General features: G+C 47.2%; 1 pseudogene; it reads right to left on the reverse strand.

The window, feature by feature from the left end:
• Positions 1 to 6326: 6326 nt before the first annotated feature.
• Positions 6327 to 6430, reverse strand: LOC121101108 (annotated as a pseudogene).
• Positions 6431 to 22072: the final 15642 nt, after the last annotated feature.

Raw genomic sequence — 22072 nt, forward strand, 5'->3', positions numbered from 1 at the left:
CATGGTTACTTGACCCTGATTACTACAATAACCCCGAGAGTACTTAATGCCGCCGACATATCTATATTGCAAGAATAAAGATCTAGATAGCTAAGGAAATCAAGATGGGGGCAAACAGATTAGGGACATAGGATGAAGTCAGGGGTAAAAGGAAGTCTGCAGGTCTTGCAAATCTTACAGAAGTCAGTAAGAGAAAGAATAGTATTTTAATGGGAAAAAAGAGATTAAAGGCTTTCAACGGGTAGCTTGCAAAGTGAATTAACCTCAAGGCTGATAAATACACGAAAAGATGCTTCTGAGGAACTAGGGAAATGCAGTGTAAAGAGACAACCACTTCAAACTCCTTATCTTGGCAAAAATTAAACATCGTGATCATATCCAGTGTCGATGAGGAGAGGGAGAAATAGGAATTCTGGGTCACTTGGTGACAGCCTCCTTGGACAATAATTTGATAAGATCTAGTGAAGTCGAAGATGAGCATTCCCTCCACCCAGCTGTTCTATAGAAAGTCTTGCACGTACGTACGACTGATACAGATGAGATGTTAATTTGGCTCTGAGCTTCCCAGCAGCCAAGCAAAGAGGAGCAGATGATTAATGCCCATAGAATACAAGATTCCCAATGCCCATATAATAAAAGAGTAGATCCGTGGCTCTGGCTTTTTAGCCATGAGGTCAGAGAAAATTTTCTCCTGTGGATTTCTCCTGGTAGTAATGTGTACTTTAATAGGCAAGATCTTAGGCAACATCCCCATAATAAATAGTAAATTGCATACAACTTTCTAAGTTTCAAAACACATATACTGTTATATGAAACTTACTTTTGATTCTAAGGATGAAATGCAAGTTGAGAACCAAAAGGAAATTTAGTAATAGCAATTACAGGAGAGTTCAAAGCTGTGTAGTCCAAGAATGAGCTCTCAGATGGGGAAGAATAGCCTGGTTTGATTCAGGAATGGGATTTTTTTTATTTTAATGTTTTTTTTATTATATTATGTTAGTCACCATACAGTACATCCCTGGTTTCTGATGTAAAGTTCGATGATTCATTAGTTGCGTATAACACCCAGTGCACCATGCAATACGTGCCCTCCTTACTACCCATCACCAGTCGATCCCATTCTCCCCCCTGCCCTGAAGCCCTCAGTTTGTTTCTCATAGTCCATAGGAATGGGATTTTTAATATCACCAGGAGCCCTCCCCACCCATCTCACCCCCCTAACCCCCATGATGACTATTTCTCCAAACCAAGCTTTTGAATACAGCTGAGTGGCACAGAGTTCAGGTTACAATTTCAGGCAAACAACCAGAGTGAAAATATCCTCTGCTGTTGATTTCAGACGTGACCATGAGCTTTGCTCATGGCCAAGAAAATTGCTATCTTTTCATGAGAATTAAGGCGTCCTTACCAGGAACAGTGTCTAGATAGATAGTTACCCCAATCCAGAGGCGTGTAGAGGAAGTATAGGTAAATAAGGGAAAATAAGATTAAAAAAAATACACGTAAATGCAAGCTATGGCTCATTTCTAATTACAGAATTTTGAGAGCTTCCTTGTAGCCAAAAGGAAAATGGACAAGGAGCACATGCAGTTCCAATATTGCTTCTTTGTAGATGTTTGCTGACTTAAGTTCTGAAATGTTCAGATCACGAGCCAAGTGTAAAGCTTTGGTGGTTCACGAGTCTAAAGCTTTCAGCTCCCAGAAGAGCTTAGCCCCTTGTCTTGTCCCTTAGCCCCGTCGTTCTGGTGGTCATGACATAAGCTGTATGCCTGAACCAAGTGCTTCCTGTCCCAGAGAGGGTCCCCAGAGGGGCCTTGAAACCAGTCCTTTTTTATTCCATTTCAAAAAGAGACCTGTCAAATGGTTACTCCTATGATTCCCAGACTGGCATGGTGGTCATTGAGGTTCTCAAGACACACCAGAGCCATACTAAAACCACGCAATTGGCCCCATGATGGTTCCTGCCTGGGAGTCAGAGGCCAGGACAGTGGAACCCATCTTGGGAAGAGGGTGGATGGTTTTCAATTGCTGCCTTTGTTGGGTTGGAATGGCGTGACAGGCATCAAGGCAGGGAATAACTGTCATCCCCAAGTTGAAGATTACCAAAGAGGAACGATGCTGCGGGCCTCCTCCCAGGCTCCTCCCAGATGCCAGTTCTGTGTGTCCATCTCATAGCTCTTGTGAGCTTTGCTCTGGAAGAGTTTTCCCCTTTAAAGGCTACTGTTAGGTCACTGCAGCCACTTTACCCAGACTCCTGGAGCTCTGGAAATGCTGAGTTTCTGTCCCCCTGGGGCAGACCAAGCTACTGCCTGATTGGTGAAGGGATATGGCCCCAGTTTCCTTGCCTCCAGGGGGATAAGCTCTGCTGCGTTATCTATGCCCCCGAGCTCCCTGCAGGATCAAACAGACACTGGAACTCCATCTGAAATCACAGGGTGACTTGGATTCTCCCCATCCCTGTCCCACTTTCCCCATCCCCCCTCCCCGACTGGTTTCTCCTGGGAGCACTTCGTTGATGAATCACTTGCGCATGAACCCCCTTCCCAGGGTCTGCTTCTGGGAGAAAGCAGGTCTGCTAAGGGGGCTTTCCGGGGCCTGAGGCAGCATGGAGGAGGAGTCTTGGGCTTGCACTGACACCTCCTCCACTCCCTGCACCTCTCACTGTGTTTGGGTCAAGGACAGCAGGACTCTGGGATCTTAGTTCATAGTCCGCCCTTCCTGATGGACCCAGAGATCTCCTCCAAGACCTGCGACAGGTGGCTGGATGTTTGGGCTTTCGAGAAATAAATAGCTCCTAGAGCGAGGGAGACGCAATGCATCTTGGCAATAGGGCTTCCTTTGCTGCGTTCCTCCGGGGCTGCCTGGTAGGCTTGCCAGGGGAGTTCTGGCTTCCCAGAGAACCTCGTAAAACAAGAATTTTATAGCCAGAGTCCCTGCTGCCCAGATCAGGGAAATCAGACCACGATTAGGTGGTCATCATCCATGGTGCGTGGCTGCAAGGAAAGCACCCTCAGAGGCGCACGGCAGTGACAGTCTGGCCACCCCTCGGGCCATAGGATGGTCTTAACGCCCTCTGTTATCTTCAAAATCACCTGCCAGACCTGCTCAGGTTGCCCAGAGTTAATCTGAGGCTGCCTGTGGGCAGAGGGGGTTTGAGGGTGGAAGGGCTCCCTTTCTGAACTTTCTAGAATGCCCATTTCACAGATACAGCCATTGTTGCATCACCCTTTGGCTGAACTGCAGGCCCATTTCCCATCAATGTATGCCATGGGCTGCTGTTGAGCAATAGTGTGTCAGTGGGATCAGATGGCCCCCTTCAGTCATGATGACTTTCCCAGAGGTGTGGCCCAAGGGGAAGCAGTCCCTGAAGGCAGCTGGCCCATGGACAGGGCCCAGCCTGGGTCTTTTTGAGAAAGGCATCAGCATTCCCAGCATCTAAGTCACTTCCAATTAGCATGGCAATCAGGGACGTGCTGGATAGGGAAGCTCGAAGGGCTCTCTAGCTGGGACCCTGCCCTCCAGGAGCACCCCTTTACCAGAAACAAAGGAAAGTAGGCTCGGAAACTGGTCCCGTCAGGTTCAGTCAGGTCCCTGACGTTCTCCAGGGGTAGGGCGCCCTGTCAGCCAGTGGCCAGCCAAAGCTGAAAACAAAGGGTCTTCGAAGGAGCATTGCCTTGAAAGGAAGAGGTTGGGCCTAGGGCTCCACATGAAGTGCCCACCCCACCTTCTCACTGGGCCCTTCCCTGCCCCTCTGCGAGCTGGGCGCAGCCTCCATCTCATGCCCAGAGTCACCTTCTCTCCCATCTTGGAGGGAAAAGTGCCCCGCACGCTCTCCGAGGGTGAGGGGCCTTCTGCTCTGGGAACCAGCCTCCTAGTGTCTCTTCCGACACGCTCGCCCAGCACTAGGTTTCGTGATGCCATGCCAGCCATCCTGTAGGGTTAATCCCATCCTCAGAGCAACACACAGGCCGGGGCGCCCTGCCTCCACCTGCTGAGGTCTGGCCTCTGCTCTGTCCCCTCAGTCCACCAGACGGGCTCTCACTGAGGTCATCTGCGTTCTCTGCTACCAGTGATGGAGGCATCTCCGTCTTTCGTGCATTGACCTCTCTCAGCCTTGGAGGCTGTTGGGGGTGTCCCCCTTCTTCACACCCCCTTCTCTGTCTCCTCCCGCCTCCCTCTGGCTGTGCCTTCCCAGGTCCTTTGCAGGCCCTTCCTCCTGTGCTCTTGGCCTCAGCCCCTCTCTCACTCCTCACCCTGTCACTGGACAAGTGCAACTCCCTGGTCAGAGACCACCTGTGTGCCAGAGGCTTCCGTGCTCACTCCTGAACGCTCGATTGTGTCTCCACAGACATCTCTCTGGGGATGGCAAAGTCTCGGCCAACTCACTTGTTCCAACCTGAATTCATCTAATCCCCGCTTTTCCCCCAAACCCACTCTTCTCCAGGTAAACTCGTCATCTTTTGTACCCACCTCGTCCTTCTCCCCTGACCCTCCTCACCAGAGCCAACAGCATCACCTGTTGGTCACACAGGTGCTCCTACCGCAAGCCCGGGAATTGCCCCCACTCTGTCACCCTGCACAAAGTCCTGTTGATCTTTTCTACCCGTTACTTGCTCTGTCTGTCCTTTCTCTCTCTGTGGCCAAGGACTGGGCTCTGCTCGGTCCCCAGCCTCACTTTCCAGCACCCTCCCAAGTGTGTTTGCCTGATTGCCAGAAGCAAGATGGCCTGTTTCTTGGGGGAACATGGCAAGGCTCGGGATGGGCCATGAGCCTAGCTCCTCACTGGGGGACCTAGGTTAAGTTCCCACAGTCTCTCTGGAGCAACGGGAGCCTTCACTTGTTGGGTGTGAGTGCCCAGAAGCCTCTCGGCCAGGCAGAATCAGTCCTAGGGCCATCCCGATTCTTGTGGCTGCACAAAGCCACATTCCCAGGGACTCCTCTGGTGGATGGGGGAAGGGAATGGAAGTTTCCCAACTGTAACCCTCCTACGGATGTGCCCTCCCCACGCAGAGCTCTAGGCAGCCCCTGTGCTTCCCCATGGGGCCTGAAGCTCTGCTCTGCCCCCTCCCCACTGGCAGGCTCCCCCCTCAGGAAAACACCCCCCACCAGATCATTGTCCTCCCGCAGCCACCCTGGATTCTTCAAATTGATGGCCTTAAAAACCTGAACCACCCTGGCCCAAATACCAAATACCCAACCTCCTGGGGAAAAGGGCACGCCATCTCTTTACCTCCCTCCTGAAAAGGAAGCTGGGGCCTCGGGAGTGAAGTGAGACCCCTGGACCTGGAGAGGGGCTGCCTGTGGGGTTTCTGTCAGGGAAACCGCCTCACTCCAGGAAGAGCCTCTGACTTGGTGTGGAGACACAGGCAGCCCCGTAAGCCTTCGTTTCTCTCGGGCAAATGCGCTGACAAGCTAAGGAGTCCCTCAGGCCTATAACTGTCCTGACTACGGAGGGAAGGGCCAGTGGTCTGAGGGGTGTGGATGTGTCAAGGGGGGATGGACAGGCAGGGTGAGCATCTCTGGGGACCTGCAGGATGAGGGGAGCGCCTGTGGACATGTTGGGCCCTGTGGGCAGTGGGGGCGCTGGAGAGAACCCCTGGGGCCTGGCGGGCTTTGGGAACTAGGAACCAAGCACGGTGGCCTGGGGGAGGGGCGGGAGGCCGGTGGGAGAGAGGCTTTCAGACTTTCAGGGAACGTAAATTTTACCCCCGGCTACTTTCTCTGGGATTTATTTCTCGGTGAACTTGAGACTTGGCCTAATTACGTTTGGGTCTCTTTCAAAGCACATAAATTGCATCCAGTTCTTCTGTCTTCTTCTTAGGAATAAATTGTCCCTGTGCAAGGAGGGATCTGGGGGAGAGAGTGAGACTTTATTAATTCGACACAGAACTCTGTTCCCCTGCCCTCCCCTCTGCCCCCCGTTGAATAATAAAATAATGAAGATTTGACTTGGACCAGGATGTGTGGATAAATATATTGGTGACATGAATGGAAATGGATTTATTACATAAACAGGAGACTTCATCAATTTAAACCTGGCCTCCTTTCAATAGGCATAAATTACATTTTCTTTTCCTACCAGTTGCTGGTTGTTTTTTTTTTTTTAAGAAACTGGATTTATCGGAATTGAGATTTCACTAATTTATTTCATGGAGCCTTGTGCTTCCTCTTTCTGCTCTTTCTGCCCGACTCATTAAAGACTGATCCTTGGTGAATCTCCCCCACCTCAGTCCTCCTCGGAGCCCTGTGGCCTGCCGGGAGGGTGGTCGGGTGAGGGGTGGCAGGAACGTGGCACGGGCAGAGAGGCAGACACTCAGGCCTCTACTCCCTCTAGGACAAACCGCTTGACCTCAGCAAGGATGCCTCCACCGGGTGTCCAGCCCCAGAAGTTGTAACAAACTATAGAAATGATCCCTGAAAGTATAGTCTTTCCAGCCCCAGAATTAGAAGATCCTTTTCCAGGCCCCCACAAGGGCCAAGGGGCGGCCCAGAGCAGGGTCTGGCCTCAGCTGGTCCCAGGATGTGTCCATAGACAAGTGGCGAGAGAATGTGTGACCCGGATTGCAGGAAGTGCTTGGCCGGGAGTCCCAGGTGCGGTGGGAGGGGGAGGATGCAGGGAGTGCTGGAGGGTCCCATCACAGACCCATGTTCATGGTACAAGAACTGATTTCTTAGGAGTTCAGGGCCCAATTTATATAATCCCTCTTCCTCCACCTCCTTCCCTCTCCTGCTGCTTTTTCTTAGCAAAATGGGGATTTGGATCACCACCTGCCAAAATGTTTGGTGGGAGCGAGGGCGATGGCTTAAAACTACCTTACAGTGGAAGATGTGGCCTTTGGACTCTGGTTTTGCTTTTTCTGTATTTTTGCTGGCGTGTCAAGGTTACTTCCAGCCTGGGAATTCCGTGTAGGGAAACTTCTATCTGCCTCTCTCTGCTCAAACTTGGACAGCGCTGAAAGTTTTAAATAGTCTCATTCATTTCAAGTGGTAAGTCACTCCACGTGTTAACACTTCTGGGGGGGTGTGGGGGACAAAGAAGTGTGGCTGCCATCTTGTTCAGAGAACCTGAAGAGGGCGATGACTAAGTCGGAGATCCGAGAGGTGACGCATGGGGGCGGTTCGGTGCCTTCACGCCGCCGTGGGAAGGGCACTGTCTCAGCAATACTGGCCCTCTGGGGGGTTAGAGAGCAGGGGAAAGGGAGGGAAGAGACTGCCCCCCAAACCCTCACTCCCATTTCCCACCCCACCCGGGTCACCAGGCTCAGGATTGGCAGGGGGGCCAGCGGTGGCTCTGCAGGCTGTCATTCAGCAGGCCCGTTGTCTGGCACAGGTGTTTCTAATAAGGGCTCCTTCGGGCTTGCTTCATCCAGGAGGATGTTTACAAGAAGGTCTGATGAGAAATTGTCTCCAAATGCTGTCTTGTAAGCAAGACGTTAAGAAGGGGGTGGGGGTTAGTGCCTCAGGCTGTAAGCAAGCAGGGCTCCTGGAATGGGGCCTGGCCAGTGCTCCCTCCACCCCCAGTCGTCTTGGCCAGGCCTGGCAGGCTGGGGCCTGGGCAGGTCTGGGCCTCCTGCCAAGGGTGGTGAGCGCCATGGGGGTTGGTTTCAATAAACGAAAGCAATAATGTTGGAAGAACTTCCACAATAAACAGGGAGGCTGGGACATCCCAATTTTGCTACCCAAGCCCTACGGCCTTTTCTGTGACCCTGTGATCTTTCTTTGGCCCCTCTTCCACAGGTTGGGGGGCAGGCAATCACAGGTTTTATTATCATCGTAGTGAACAATCCACACATCATTAAGGATCATCTTCCTGGAGAAGCCCAGAGGAGGAAGGGAGGTATCTTGTATCCAAGCCTTCATACACAGAATTTTCCAGATTAAACCCTCTGGGAGGAAGGTAGGGGATGCACAGCAGAGCTGGCAAACTTCTTCTGTGAGGGCCAGGTAGTGAATATTTTCGCCTTTGAGTTCCATACACTTTTTGCCACAACTACGCATGTCTGCCATCGTTTTGTGAAGGCGGCCATACGCAGCACGGAGAGGAGATCGGGCATGGCCAGATTTGACCTGCTGGCGTTAGTCTGCTGAGCCCTGACGTATAGGATCAAATGAGTCCCAGAGAGGTGAAGAGACCAGCTGAGACCCCACACACCCAGGCTCCCGACCCGTCTGCCCAGCAGGCTGCACAGACGTGTATAACCCGACTCAGGGGAGCTGACCGAGATCCAGGATGCTTCCCTGGATGCCCGAACTTGGCACCGAGGAACTGTGCCTCATGGAAGAGGTCAGCACGCTCAAAGTTAGAGAGGAACTTGAGACTTAGTCAAGTTGGATGTACAAATAATAGGAGGAAGGAATGTAGCTGGTCGTCCCAGTGTTGCTAGGTGAGAGCTTCCGGTGCCTTCCCTGAGTCGTGGAGACAGGACATAAAGGACAGCGTCAAGTAGCCGGGTCTAGGGGCTGCTGCCTGCAGGAGTCTGGAGATGAGCCACCATCCCCGTGGGTGCTCACTGTGTGGGTGACAGGGTCTGCAGGGTGAGGCTGTGTTGGAGAACAAAGGTGCCGTTGAACGCGTGTGATCTCTGTGAGGAGTGGTTCAGGTGTGGGGGGGGGGTTGAAGGGGACACAGTGAGGCTGGGTGGGAACGTTCGTGGTGAGTTGGTGTGTGTACAGGATTTGAAGGCCCAGTGTAGCCAGGGTTCTAGGTGGCTGTGGGTGGATTGGGGCTGCCCTCAGAGTGCCCTCTCTCCACGTGGAGGAGCAGTGAAGTTTGGCAGAGGGCATACAGCTTGCAGTCAGGTGGAGATGTTTGACTTTGGGGTCAGTATGACTTTGGGCTAAGGGTAAGAGCATGGATGGGGCTTGAGGGTCGGGGTCACTGTATGTTCAAGACTAGGATCATTCTGAGTTTAAGTTTGGCGGATCACTCTTTGTTGGGACTCATTGGGAGGTGAAGTTCTGGGATTAATGGTGTGGCCCTGTTTGGGGGTCAGAGTGCCTGACTGTGGGGTAGCTGGGATGAAGGGCATTATTTGGTTGAAGTCTATGGCTGGGACTGAGGTCACCGTTTGGCTGAAGTTCATGTGGTCTGTGGGTGTTCAGGTTGAGGTGTCTACGCCAGTGGTTCTAACTAGGAGGTGGGCATTTATGCGGGGCCTGAGACAGGAGTGACAGGCAGTGGTTGGGACTGGGGGTCAGCATGTGGTTGGAAAGAATGGTGGTCAGCATTCTCTGCGCTTCAGCTATTTGCCATCTTCTTGCATGCAGACAGTTAGCACACGCACTGTTTGGACCTGGGGAGAGCTGGTGTGTATTAGAGGCTGGGTATCACCATGTGTGACTGACTTCAGGGGTACATATGTGCCCAGACTACATATTCTGGCGTTGTTGTGGGTCAGCATGGGTCACTGTGTGCTAGAGATGGACCTGAGGCATCAGTGGTTGGCATGGGGAGGAGGGGTCAGTATGATTTGGGGTCACCTGTGGTTGAGGATTCAAGATATAGTCTAGTGTGTGGGTCTTTGTAAGTTGCGTCATTAGATAAGGAGGTCAAGGTGCAGCCAGGTTTGAGGGTCAGTGTGTGTTATTGACCTTCAGTTGCAGGGGTAGGTCATGGATGAAGTTGGGGATGGGGATGAGCAAGTGGTCTCCTGGGGAAGACTCCCAGAGGAAGGGAGCCTCATAAGCAAAGGCTCCAAGGCTGGATTGGGACCAGCGTGTGACTCGGGCCCTGGGTTCCACGTGTGGTGGGTTTAGAGGTCTGCAGGCCAGCATGTGGCTATGAGTGTGAGAAAGGGTTATAGGAGCTGGTGGAAAGGGTGTGTATGGGGAGTTGGTGCCTTCTTTAGGGTGGAGAATTCTGAATGTGGGCTTCTCAAATTGGGCTTCTTAGAGAATGTGGAGGCCGGGGGAGATTTAGGGGTCAAACTGACTTGCATATTTGAGCAAAACACTGTAGCAAATGTTGATATTGCCCTGCCCACACCCCTGGTAGTTGATTTTCCTCAAATGCCCATAGCTTTTTGCTACGGCACCTGCAACTCTGCCTGGGGATGTTGTCTGACTGTGGGTGTGGGATCATCTTCCCCGGAAAGGCCTGGAGTTACCCTCCCTCAGTGGTAGCCCAACGCTAATGACAGGTAGGAGCTGGTGGATAAATACCCCGGCTGCAGGTTCTCAGCAGGACTGAGCCGCTTTCCTACAGTCATCCTCTGTTCATTAATGCACCCTGTGTGGGCTTTCTTCCCTTCCCCAGCTCACATCCCTGTTCCCCTATGGTGCTTCCTGGGATCATGGCCCAAACAAATGACTAGCCTTCAGATCCTTGTCTCAGGTTTGCTTCTGGGGAAACTGACCCAAGAGAAACGTTTTTATAATAAAGCCAACAAAGATATATTATGGGAGCATGAATTCCACATGACTTTTCAAGATAAAGCAAAAACCATGATGGAGAGTGCATGTCTCTGGTCGCAGGATTCCCCTCCCTTAGCTCACTCATAGGGGCTCCAATTTGTGAACTGGGCTGGAAACCAGAGGGCAAGTCCCTGGAGGTGAGCCTCCCAGGCACTGACAGGGTGGACCATGAATCTGGGGTGGGATGGGGGAATGACCAGAAGGTACTGAGCACAGCTGTGCACTTGAGTTTGGGAGCTCAGCATATGGCTGGGGTGCAGTAAGTGTGCATTGGGATTTGGGGTCCTCAGGCTGTTCTTCCATTGTAGGGTCCATGAGGGATGGAGGTGGCTTGGCTTAGGGTTAAGTTGCATTGGGGTGGCCCCTGTCCTGATGAGTTTGTAGGGGACAGTATGCAGTTGCTGCGGGTTGGCCAGGGTGACCCAGTGTCAGTCATTAAGTGGTGAGTGAGACAACTGAGGCACGCTAAGGGTTGGGAGGGGTTGGCATGTAACTGAAGTCAGGAGTCAACAGCTGATAGCTCCTACCAGGATTTCTCAGTAGGAGGGCTATGTAATTGCTTTGGGGGATACAGTGAGCCATTGGATTTGGGGGGTCGATGTTTGAAATAGTCAGGGTGGAGATCAGGATTTATCCAAGGGGGCTGTGAGCGCTGCTGCCAATCAAGTGGATTTTTAAAAATGCCCTGCTCTGGCAGATGCGTCCCTGCCCCAGGGACAGGCTTGGTGAATGGAGTGCAGGCTGGATTTCAGCGCTCACTTGTCCTCTGGTCTGGGTGCCTTTGGGCAGTGACCAACCTGCACAGCTCCACATAGCAGCCCTGAGGGTGGTTGGGGGTCTCGGAGCAGGGGGTTCCCACTGACCCAGACTCAGGAATACCTGCAGCCTCCAGCCTCCTCCCCAGCCGCCTCCTCCAGCTGTCCTGTTGCTCTGAGAGGAAGCGAGGCAGGTTTCTGCAGTGTGAGCCCCTGCACCCTGTGAGGCTTGGGAGCTGGCTTCCTGGAGTGAGGGTCAGGGTCAGGGTTCGAGTCCTGGCCACGTCGTATATGTGTCAGAATGAGCAATGCCTTTTTAGGTCACATATACTTTGGACTTCAACACTGCTTTATGTAGGCCGTAAAATTAATAGGTGGGAACGAGATTTATGGGCCCCACTGGGCTGTTCTTTGCTTGTTAGGTTAAACACACTGATTTCCTGGTACAAAAGTGCTTGTTAAAATAATCTCCCCCAGCATGTTCAGAGGGGACATATCTGTCTTGTTTGGGGGGTGGGGAAAAGGCTGAGGTGCCCCATCCCCACCTCCGAGGCTGGCCCACCTGTCATGGCCTCCCCCAGCTCCAGCTGTGTGTATGATGGAATGAATGATGAGGTTTCTGGGTGGGGGTGATCCAGGGAAGGAATGCGCCTCTGTGCAGATAACACCAGAGCCAGACGTGCACTCCCATCACCCCCCGCCCACCCTGAAGAGCCAGTAGCCTTTGTTCCTGCAATATCTTGAGAAGGAAGGGTAGAAGCATGGTGGGGGCGGTGGGGGAAGGCACGGTGTTGTTGGAGCAGAGTGCGAGATTGTCCTCACTGCTGCTTCTGAAGACTTGACAGTCAGGAATGGAAGCAGAGAGGAGAGGTGGTCCCGTTGCCTGAGCAACCTCGGGTGGCACTGTGTTTGCCAGTCGATGGTGCCCAACTCTACATGTCTGCCCACAGTCCCTCGTCTACCACAGCATTCTGGGGCATGCACCCTCTGGGAATGACTCAGCCACTCCTGGATTGGACACGGTTGCCATCTCCTGCCCTGCTGGGGGTACTCTGAGGGTATGACTGGTAGGGTCCCAGGTATAGTGGGTTATGCGAAGCATGTCGGGGACTTCTGGAACCAGGTTGCTCACAGACCCCCTGGGCAGGTGGGAGGAGGGTCTGGGTGGGGCTTGATTCAGTCAATGGCAAGACAGTGCCAGGATGCATGTATAGTGCAGGAAGAAAGGCCCAGGCTAAGCCAACTCCAGACTGGCACATGGCCCTTGGCGGGCCCATAAGATGGACGCCTGCTGGATGGCGGCATGCTGACCGGGGTGTTCTGAAGCCTCTACCTCCCTATTCAAATCCAGCTCACTTTGAAACCCTCTGAAGATCGAATTTCCCTGTCTTCTAACATTCGCCATGGCCTGGTTCCATGGATGGGGAGGTGCTCATTGGGCTTTCCCCCACCCCCGAGTCCTCATGCTATCTCAGGCTCACCCTCCTGCAGCCTGCTGTTCAGCCTCAGAAACCCACTTCGATGGCCCTCTTCTGGGCTCCTGGAGCCTTTTGTGTTTGGTATTTGTGGTCATTTCAGTAAAGCACACTACCTATGCCATGCCCAATTCTTGTTCCTTTTAGTCCTTATGAGGTTGCCATTATACCTAATTATCAATAGATGAACAAAACTGAGGCCCTGAGACATCCGTTAATGTCACCAAGGCCACCCAGTTGTGAGCAGAGCACCTGGACCTGAGTTAAGTCTGAGGACCTGGTGGGTGGCCAGCCCCTTGGCCCCTTACCTGCTGCCTGCGAGGACCTCCCTCCATCATCCCAGGCCATTAGAGCCATCAGTGGAGCAGCTGGAGCAGAGGTGTCGTTTAGACCACTTCTGCGTGTGCAGTGCCCAGCACAGGGGGCACCCACGGTGGAAATTCAGCGGAGCATGCAGGCTGAGATGTGACAGCTGCACCGTGCTCTGAATCTGGAGTTAGATTCCTATAAAAATCTTGGTTCTAGTACCTCCTGGATCTGTGGCCTTGAACAAGTCGCTGAACCCTTCTCATGTGTAAAACAAGGCTAATAACAATACTTGCCTCATACAGTTGTTGTGAAGGTTCAATGAGATGCTCTGTGTAAAACATTTATGACAATGCCTGGCCAATAGTAAGAGTTCACTAACTCCTAACCTATGGTTCTAAGCTACTTTGGTCACCTTCTTGTTCTGAAATACTGCCACCTGCTGGTAGGTTCCTGGTGCAACCACCATATACCATGAGTGCCCAGAGCCACTGAGCACCCCAACTGGCACCCACCTTGACTCCTCCATTCAAACCATCCTCCTCCCCTCCACAATAAATCATGCTCCACCTCTCTTTCCAGACTCTGCGCAACAGCACCTCCTTCTGGGAGCTTCCTTGATTACCAAGCCCGCACGCCCAGGAGCACAAAGCCAAATCTAGCTTTTTCCTTCTGTCTGTCCATCCCCTAACTCTTTCTTTGGTTACATGGATTTTAGAGCCAGGCAGATGTGGATTTGAACTCTGATGCCAACACTTAGTAGCTGTGTGACATGGAACAAATTACTGAATCTCTCTGAGCTTCATGATTGAAGGGTTCCCCCTGATGAACGGTCACTACTGTCATTATTTATCTTTGGACCCCTTGTCTCAGTCAGCTCCTGCTGTCCCCCCTTGGCTCCCAACAAGGCACTGCTTGCCTTCTGGTCCCCAGCTGTCCATATCCTCATGGCAGGTTCCAAAAAATTTTCCCTGCTAGTAATCACAGGGAAAAGGGAGCAACATGCACACAGGGTAGGGGGTTATCTAAAGGTTAAAACCCACTGTGATGCTGACACAAAAGGACCCACGTCCCCACTCTCTTGGTTCTGTTCTTGCTTCCCATGTGTTTTGTCTAAGCCTTGCTTGGAGGGGGCCCAGCCTTCCTTGTCTATTCTGACCACACCCCATGTTCTCCCAAAGCAGCAAGCTGGAGGAGCTTGGCTTACTCCAAAGCCTCCTGGAGGGGATCTCGTGAGGATCGATCTGTAAATGTGGGGGTTGGACCACAAAGTTCTCTAAGGTCTTTTCTAGCTTGGGCGTGCTTTGCGTCTGAGTCAACCATTTTTTGATTTAATGACTTCCAAATGTCTGCTTAGGAGAGCTCACTTTAGCACCAGCGGGTGACACGAGCACCTCCCCCCCCCAACGCTGACCCAAGCACACCTGCTGGGCGCTGACAAAGGACTCGCTGCCCTGCTCTTGCTGGAAGATGAGCTCTTTGTTCCAATCCAATCCAAGAAGGCTGAGAGACAATGCTGGGTCAGACTCTGGTGGGAGAGGCAGGCCTGGGCAACAAGGTGGACTGCTTAATCTTCTCATCACTCACATCCGAGCTGAGCGCTGCACCCACTGTGACAGAGGGCCCTGTGCAGACCCCTACAACCTAAAATACACTCTCAGGACCTGCGATCTATTAGTTCCCTTCCTTTGTGTTCTCCGCTACGGGTTCATCTCAAACCCAGGCTTGCCGGGGAAGGGCGGCACATTCTGTGCCTCTGCCTGGGGCTGGGTGAGTTTCCCAGGCCCTCGCAGGCAGGCTGAGAACTCGTCAAGAGGCAGAAGGCATTGGGGCAGGGCTCCAAAGGGGGGCCGAGTCTGGGGAACAGACACTCAGACAGCCTGTACCGCGGTGCAGAGCCTGCCCACAGGCCTGGTGGATTAGAAGGGGTATTTGGTGAGTCTACAACCAGCCCGCAGCGGCGGGAAGCTTTGCTCAGACTTTGTAGACCATCCAATGGCCTCTTTCAAAACAGGATTTTGATGAGTTAAGTGTAAATGAATCAGAAACACATGGGTTGGATTTCCCTCCAAATGCAATGGGGTTTGAATACAGCTCAGGGAGGGAAGGGGGGTTCTGGGGAGGAGAGACGTGGCTTAATCAAACAGGTCTTTCCTTCTGTTACTGTTTGCCACCTCTGCCTCAAGGCTCCCTGTCTTCTACCGTCTCACCCAATCCCACCCCCAGTGGGGGAGACCTGGGTCTTTGCTGCCTGGGCTCAGCCAAGGACCCTGGGCCAGCCCCGCCGGCGTCAAACTCAGGGGGAGCTGGATGCACCCAGCCCCCCTCCGGCTGCTGTCCAGGATGCCTGGCAGAAGCGTCTGGAAGGCTTTTCTCTGGAGTCAGTGCTTCACGGCTCATCCTAGACTTCTGAAGTGGGGTGACACGGAGGAGGGTTGAGCTAGAGAGAGTGCAGGGTGCTACACTTGGACTTACAGGGTCTAGACCCCAGTCTTTAGAATGTCATGTCTCATGAGGAGGCAACTTTTCAGACAAGACTAAGTCTTCATCTATTATTATTCTACTTTATTATAAACATCATACTCTTTCCAGAGAACAAAATTTAAAAGTACAGAGAAGCAAAATAACAAAATAAAACCTACCTGTAACCCCCACCCGGGGTGGGGGGTGCTTATTCACATTTTGGTTCAGCGGCTTCCGGCCTCTGTGCACGTTTTAAAATGTACAAGCTTACAGTCACGCAGGGTAGAGACAGTAAAGTTATTAGTTAGAATTCCGAGTCTAGAATAGACTACCTGGGCTCCAATCCCAGTTCCATCACTTACTGCATGTTACATCAAGCTTTCCAAACTTCAGACCCCACAATTGATAACAGCAACAACACAACACAATAATAACAATATGGTATTTGCCAGGATTGAATGGAATAATAGTCATAAAGCACTTAGAGCAATGCCCAAGGCATAGCAGCTGCTCAACAGTTGTTAGATAGCAGTGTTTCCATTTTGTGCCCTTTCTTCTTATGTATATGCATGGGCTTCCTATGTTATTAACATTCTCCACCACATGGTTGAATGGCCACATTCTTGTCGTAGGTCATTCATCCAACACTTCCTTGAAGTGTATGTTCCAAATAACACTGTGATGGACATTTTTCTGCATTCTCAGGGGGTTCAAGCTAGAGTCTGAGTTTTTCCGCTTCAGTGTCCTTTTTAGCGTAAGTTATTTTGCATGGGAGAGAATTAACCTGGAGAATAATTATGTTTATGAATTTGCAGGGATACAGGGGATTTCTATTCCTAGAGTTTTGCCTTTTCCACAATGTCAAATAAATGGAATATAGTATGTAGTGTTTTGTGCCTGGCTTCTTTCACTCACAAAATGCTTTTGAGATTCATTCATATCGTTGCATGTGTCACTCCTGCGTTCGTTTTTATTGCTGTGCAGTATTCCATTATATGGATATAACCATTTTCTTATCCATTTACTAGTTGACAAAACTTTGGATTATTTCCAATTTGGTATGATTAAAGCTTCTAAAAGTTCACAAGCCAGTCATTGGTGGACATATGTTTCTGTTTTTCTTGGGTAAATTCCTAGGAATAGAATCACTGAGTCATGTCTAGATAGTAACTGTATGGTTAACTTTATAAGAAACTGCCACACTATTTTCCTAAGAAGCTAGACTATTTTGCATGTCCACAAACAATATTTGAGAGTTCTGATCAATAACATTCTTTGGCAGCTCTTGGTAATGCCAGTTTTTTAAGAGATTTATTTATTTATTTATTTATTTATTTATTTGAGAGAGAGAGAGCATGGGGGGAGGGGCACAAGGAGAGGGAGAGAGAATCTGAAACAGACTCCATGCTGAGTGTGGAGCCTGACACAGGTCTTGATCTCACCACTGTGAGATCACGAGCTGAGCTGAAACCAAGAGTTGGACGCTTAACCAAATGAACCACCCAGGTGCCCTGGTAATGTCAATTTTTAAAATTTTAGCCATTCAACAGGGGTGTAGTGGTATCACATTGTGGTTTTAATTTACATTTTCCCAATGATTAATGATATTGAACCTCTTTTAAATTGGGTTAATTGTCTTCCTATTTTAAGTTGTAAGAATTCTTTACAATTTTTCCTGATAAAAATTCTTTACCACATATATGTTTTGTAAATATTTTCTCCCAACCTGCGTCGTCTTTGAATTTTCTTAAATGTCTTTAGAAGAGCAGAATTTTTTAATTTGACGAAGTCCAATATTGATCATTTTTTCTTTTGTGGGTTGTGTTTTTTTTAACTCATAGTTTAATAATTTCATCCAACCCAGAGTCACAAAGATTTCCTCCAGAATTTTTTTCTATAAGTTTTATAGTTCTAGAATTTACATTTAGATCTGTATATGTTTGAATTCATTGTTACATGGAGGGAGATATGGATTGAAGTTGGGTGTTTTTTTGGTTTTTGGTTTCTGGGGGGTTTTTTTGTTTTGTTTTTTTTGGGTTTTTGTTTGTTTGTTTGTTTGGTTGGTTTTTTTTGCATGTAGATGTCCAAGTGCTTCTTGAGATTATCCTTTTTCTAATGAATTATCTTTGGTCCTTTGTCAAAAATCAATTAACCATTAGTCGTGAGAGTCAATTTTTGGGCTTTATTCTGTTCTGTTAATCTATGTGTCTTTTTACCAATACCACCATCTTGATTATTGTAGTCTTATATTAAGTTTTGAAATCACGTAGTATGAGTCTTTCAACTTTCTTGTCCAAAATTATTTTGGCTATTCCAGTTCTTTTGCTTTTTCATATACAGCTTAGGGGTAGTTTGTCGATTTCTATCAAAAATCTCACTGGGATTTTTATTGGGATTTCATCGAAACCATAAACCAATACAGGGAATATTTTTGGGTTTTGGCAGTATGACTAGTATGTTTTGATTTGATTTGTTTCTTTTTAATATTTGTTTTTCCTCTGAGTTGTTTCTTGGATCTGTGGTTTGTTGTCCTTCAGTAATTTTGGAAAAGTTATCGGCCACTATCACTTCAAATATTTCCTCTTCCAAATTTTTCTCTTTTCTTCTGGGACTCCAATTTGATATTGTTCTACAGTTTTTGGGTCTTCTAGATTCTTAATCTTTTTTCTCTTTGTGCTTCAGTTTGGAAAATGTCTATTAAGCTACTTTTAAGTTCAGTGATTCTTTTCTCTTCTGCATCTAGTCTATGGATAAACCTGCCAAAGGAATTCTTCTCTATCTGTGATGTCACATCCCCCACCTGTAGTATTTCTATATGACTTTCCTATAGTTTTAACCCCAGTGTTGAAGTCCCCCATCTGTTTAAGCATGTTGTCCACTTTTCCCATTAGAACCTCTAAAATATTAATCACAATGATTTTAAGGTTCCTATTTGATCATTTCAATATCTGGGTCATCTCTGGGTCCAGTTCTGTTGACTATCTTATCTCTTGACAATTTTTTTTTTCTGTTTTAGTATTTCTTGTTGAATGTTGGACGTGTTGTATAGAAAAATAGCAGAGACTGAGATAAATAGTACTTTGGCCAGAGGTGGACATGATTCTTTTTCTGTGAGACCATTAATATGTGTGGGGATGTGCGTGTGGTTGTTGAGTTGCTCTAGTTGGTGTTTGAACTGGGTTCGAGTATTGTTTTTGCCATAGTTACTTTCACACTCTCATGTCTTGCAAGTTCCTCTAGCAGTGGGCTACTACTGACTATCCTTTCTTCTGTGCTCTGCCAAAGTGAAATAGTTTGTGTGCTCCATCTCCCCTCAAATGGGCTATTCACTGTGAAATCTAGTTCATCTGGGACCTTTGTGACAACAGTTCTCTGACGGGTTCAGGGAAACGCATAACTTTGTTGATCATCTAGCTTTTAAAAAAAATAATTAACCATGGTTATGTGGGGAAGAAATGTTGCCTCATGATTTTCTATATCCCAAGAGAAAGTAGATTTTTCTTGCCTTTTCACACCTGTCTGGATGATCATAGGGTTTTCTCCTTTGATCTAAAGATGTAATGAATTATTTTAATGGTTTCTTATTAAACTGTGTTTATGTTATTTTAATAATGCTCATTGCCTCATGTTGTATTACTCTTTTATCGTAGGACTAGATTTGATTTTCTAGCATTGGTAGGAAGTTTTGTTTCATTACTATATTTCTCAAGTTTTTGTATCATGATTAATCTAGGTTTATAAAATCAACTGGATCTTTTCTATCCTTCTATTCTCTGTAAAAGTTTGTGTATCATGAATATCCTCAATTCCATGAACATTTAAGTGATAAAACAGTCATTGCACCATTTTTTGAGGTAGTTCTGTATCAACCTTTTCAATTGGTTCCTTAATTATTGATCTTTTAAGGCATTATATTTCTTGAATTCCTTATGGTGATTTGTATTTTCCTAGAAAATTATTTATTTTATTGAGTTCCTTAAAGTTGAGAGTTGACTGGATTTGTAATCCTTGGTATAGCATGAGAAAGAAGGCCCTAGGTAGAGCCTCTGGGAGCACCAATATTCAAGAGCAGAGAAGGAAGAAGTATTACAAAGGAGTGTGAGAAGGAGAATCCTGAGAAATGTGGAAAACTAGGAGACTGTGAGAGTCTGGAACCACAGGAAGAGAGATTTTTCAAGATTGAAAGTAATTGAGCTGGGCCCATATTTCTTTGTCACATCACTTAACTGAAGAAACTAGAAATTTATCCAGAATTTTGAAGGAAAAAAACTGAGATTCAAGAATTCTATATGTCAGGTAAAATGCCATTTGTATATTAAGGCAATAGAAAATTTTTATTTACATACATATTCAGGAAAAATACCACACACTGTCATCTATGAAAAAAAACTTAAGAATATAATCCAATTAACAAGTAGATACAACAAGAAAGCTCACAAATGTGGGAGTCATACTATAAAAGAAACTGGTAACTGTTGAAGGAATATGGACACAGAACTAAGTCTAAATTATTGCAATTATTGTTGTGAAGCTGACTGTTTTCTTAGTTACATTTAAAAAATATAAAAATGATAATGATAAAACTAAAGCAAAAATGTCAAATCATTTTGGCAAAAATTGAGAGGAATTTAGGGGAAGTATGATGTAAACATACACAGTTCTTTAGCTTTCATAGGGATATCTTAATAATATTCTTTTCAAACATTTATTTTATTGAGGTATAATTTACAATAAAATGCACACTTTAAGTGTATGGGCCAATGAGTTTTGACAAATGTACACAATCTCATAACCATCACTACAGTCAAGATATAGAACATTTCATTGCCCTCGAAGTTTCACTTGCCCTTACCCAGTTAATCTCTGTCCTCCACCCCTGCCCCAACCTCAGAAAACCATTAATTTGTTTTCTATTTTTCTAGATTAGTTTTTCTAGAGTTTAATATAAACAGAATCATGTAGTATGTACTCTTTTGTACCTGGCTTCTTTTCTTCAGTATAATATAATAAGCCTTGAAATCAAGTATTATAAGTCCTTCAACTTTGGTCTTCTTTCAAAATCATTTTGGCTATCCTAGTTCCTTTGCTTTTCCATATAAATGTTTGAACTAACTTGTCAACTGCTATTTAAAAAAAACTACTGGAATTTTGATTGAGCTTATAGCTGAATCTATAGATTGATTTGGGCAGAATATACATCTTATGATCCTGAGTCTTCCAATGACATGAATATGATCTTTCCCTTCACTTAATTAAGTTGTTTTTCTCTCAGCAGTGTTTTGTATAGTTTAATATTGTCTCTAAATGATCCATATGTTTGATGCTATTCTAAATAGCATTTTTAAAGGTTTAATTGCAAATTGAGGAAGTTCTTTTCTATTTTAGTTTACTTAGAGCATTTATCATGAATGGGTGTTGAATTTTGTCAAATGCTTTTTCTGCATCTAGTGATATGATCATGTGATTTTTCTTTTTCAGCCTGTTGATATGATGGATTATGTTAATTAACTTTTGAATGTTGAACCAGCCTTGCATACTTGGGATAAATTCCCCTTGGTCATACTATATAATTCTTCTCTATACATTGTTGGATTTGAGTTGCTAATATTTTGCTGAAGATTTTTGCATCTATGCTCATGATATTGATCTGTAGTTTTCTTTCTTTTAATGTCTTTGTTCAGTTTGGGTATTAGAGTAATGTTAGCCTCATGGAATAATTTCTGAATTATTTCCCCTGTTTCTGTCTTCTGAAAGAGATTGTAGAGAGTTGGTATCCTTAGGATGTTTGGTAGAATTCAACAGTGAACCCAAATGACCAATGCTAGGAATAAAAGACAGGGAGTTCATTTAGATTCTATATACGCCAAAAGGTTGTAAAATAATACTAGGGGGACGCCTGGGTAGCACAGTCGTTAGGCGTCTGCCTTCGGCTCAGGGCATTCTGGGATCAAGTCCCACATCGGGCTCCTCCTCTGGGAGCCTGCTTCTTCCTCTCCCACTCCCCCTGCTTGTGTTCCCTCTCTCTCTGGCTGTCTACCTCTGTCAAATAAATAAATAAATAATCTTAAAAAAAAAATAATACTAGGAATTAGTTTATGTAAGTTTGGAATTAGGTATTAGTAAGCTTGATAACTTACAGAAAATGCATAAATTTATTTACACAATGATTAAAATTTCAAAATTTGAATTTGTGATTAAAAATAGTACCACAAAAACAAAACTGCAGACTCAGATGACTTCATTCATGAATTCTATTTTTTTCTAGTTGTTTAAGGTGGAAAATTAAACCTCATCCCCATTAATCCATTATCACTGGAATTAAAAAGGTAAGTACTCTTTTACTTCTTGACTTGGATAATTATAGAAATATAGACTTAAATAAGTTGCAGAAATTAGCTTTGTTGATTTTGCTGATGTTTACTGCAAATATGACCAAAGTACAAAGTTATGACAAAGGAAATAACCACTGTTAATAGTTTGTCATGTGTCTTTGCAACTTTTGTTAATACTTGGTGACACTTATAGGTATGGGTTCATAACTTTAACTTTGTAGTAGGTGGTGAAATCTTGGTAACTGGACAAACAAAAATAAGTAGTTTAGGGGCGCCTGGGTGGCACAGCGGTTAAGCGTCTGCCTTCGGCTCAGGGCGTGATCCTGGC

The sequence above is a fragment of the Ursus maritimus genome, unplaced genomic scaffold (genome assembly GCF_017311325.1).
Source record: "Ursus maritimus isolate PB19 unplaced genomic scaffold, ASM1731132v1 scaffold_6, whole genome shotgun sequence".
Classification (NCBI taxonomy): Eukaryota; Metazoa; Chordata; class Mammalia; order Carnivora; family Ursidae; genus Ursus; species Ursus maritimus.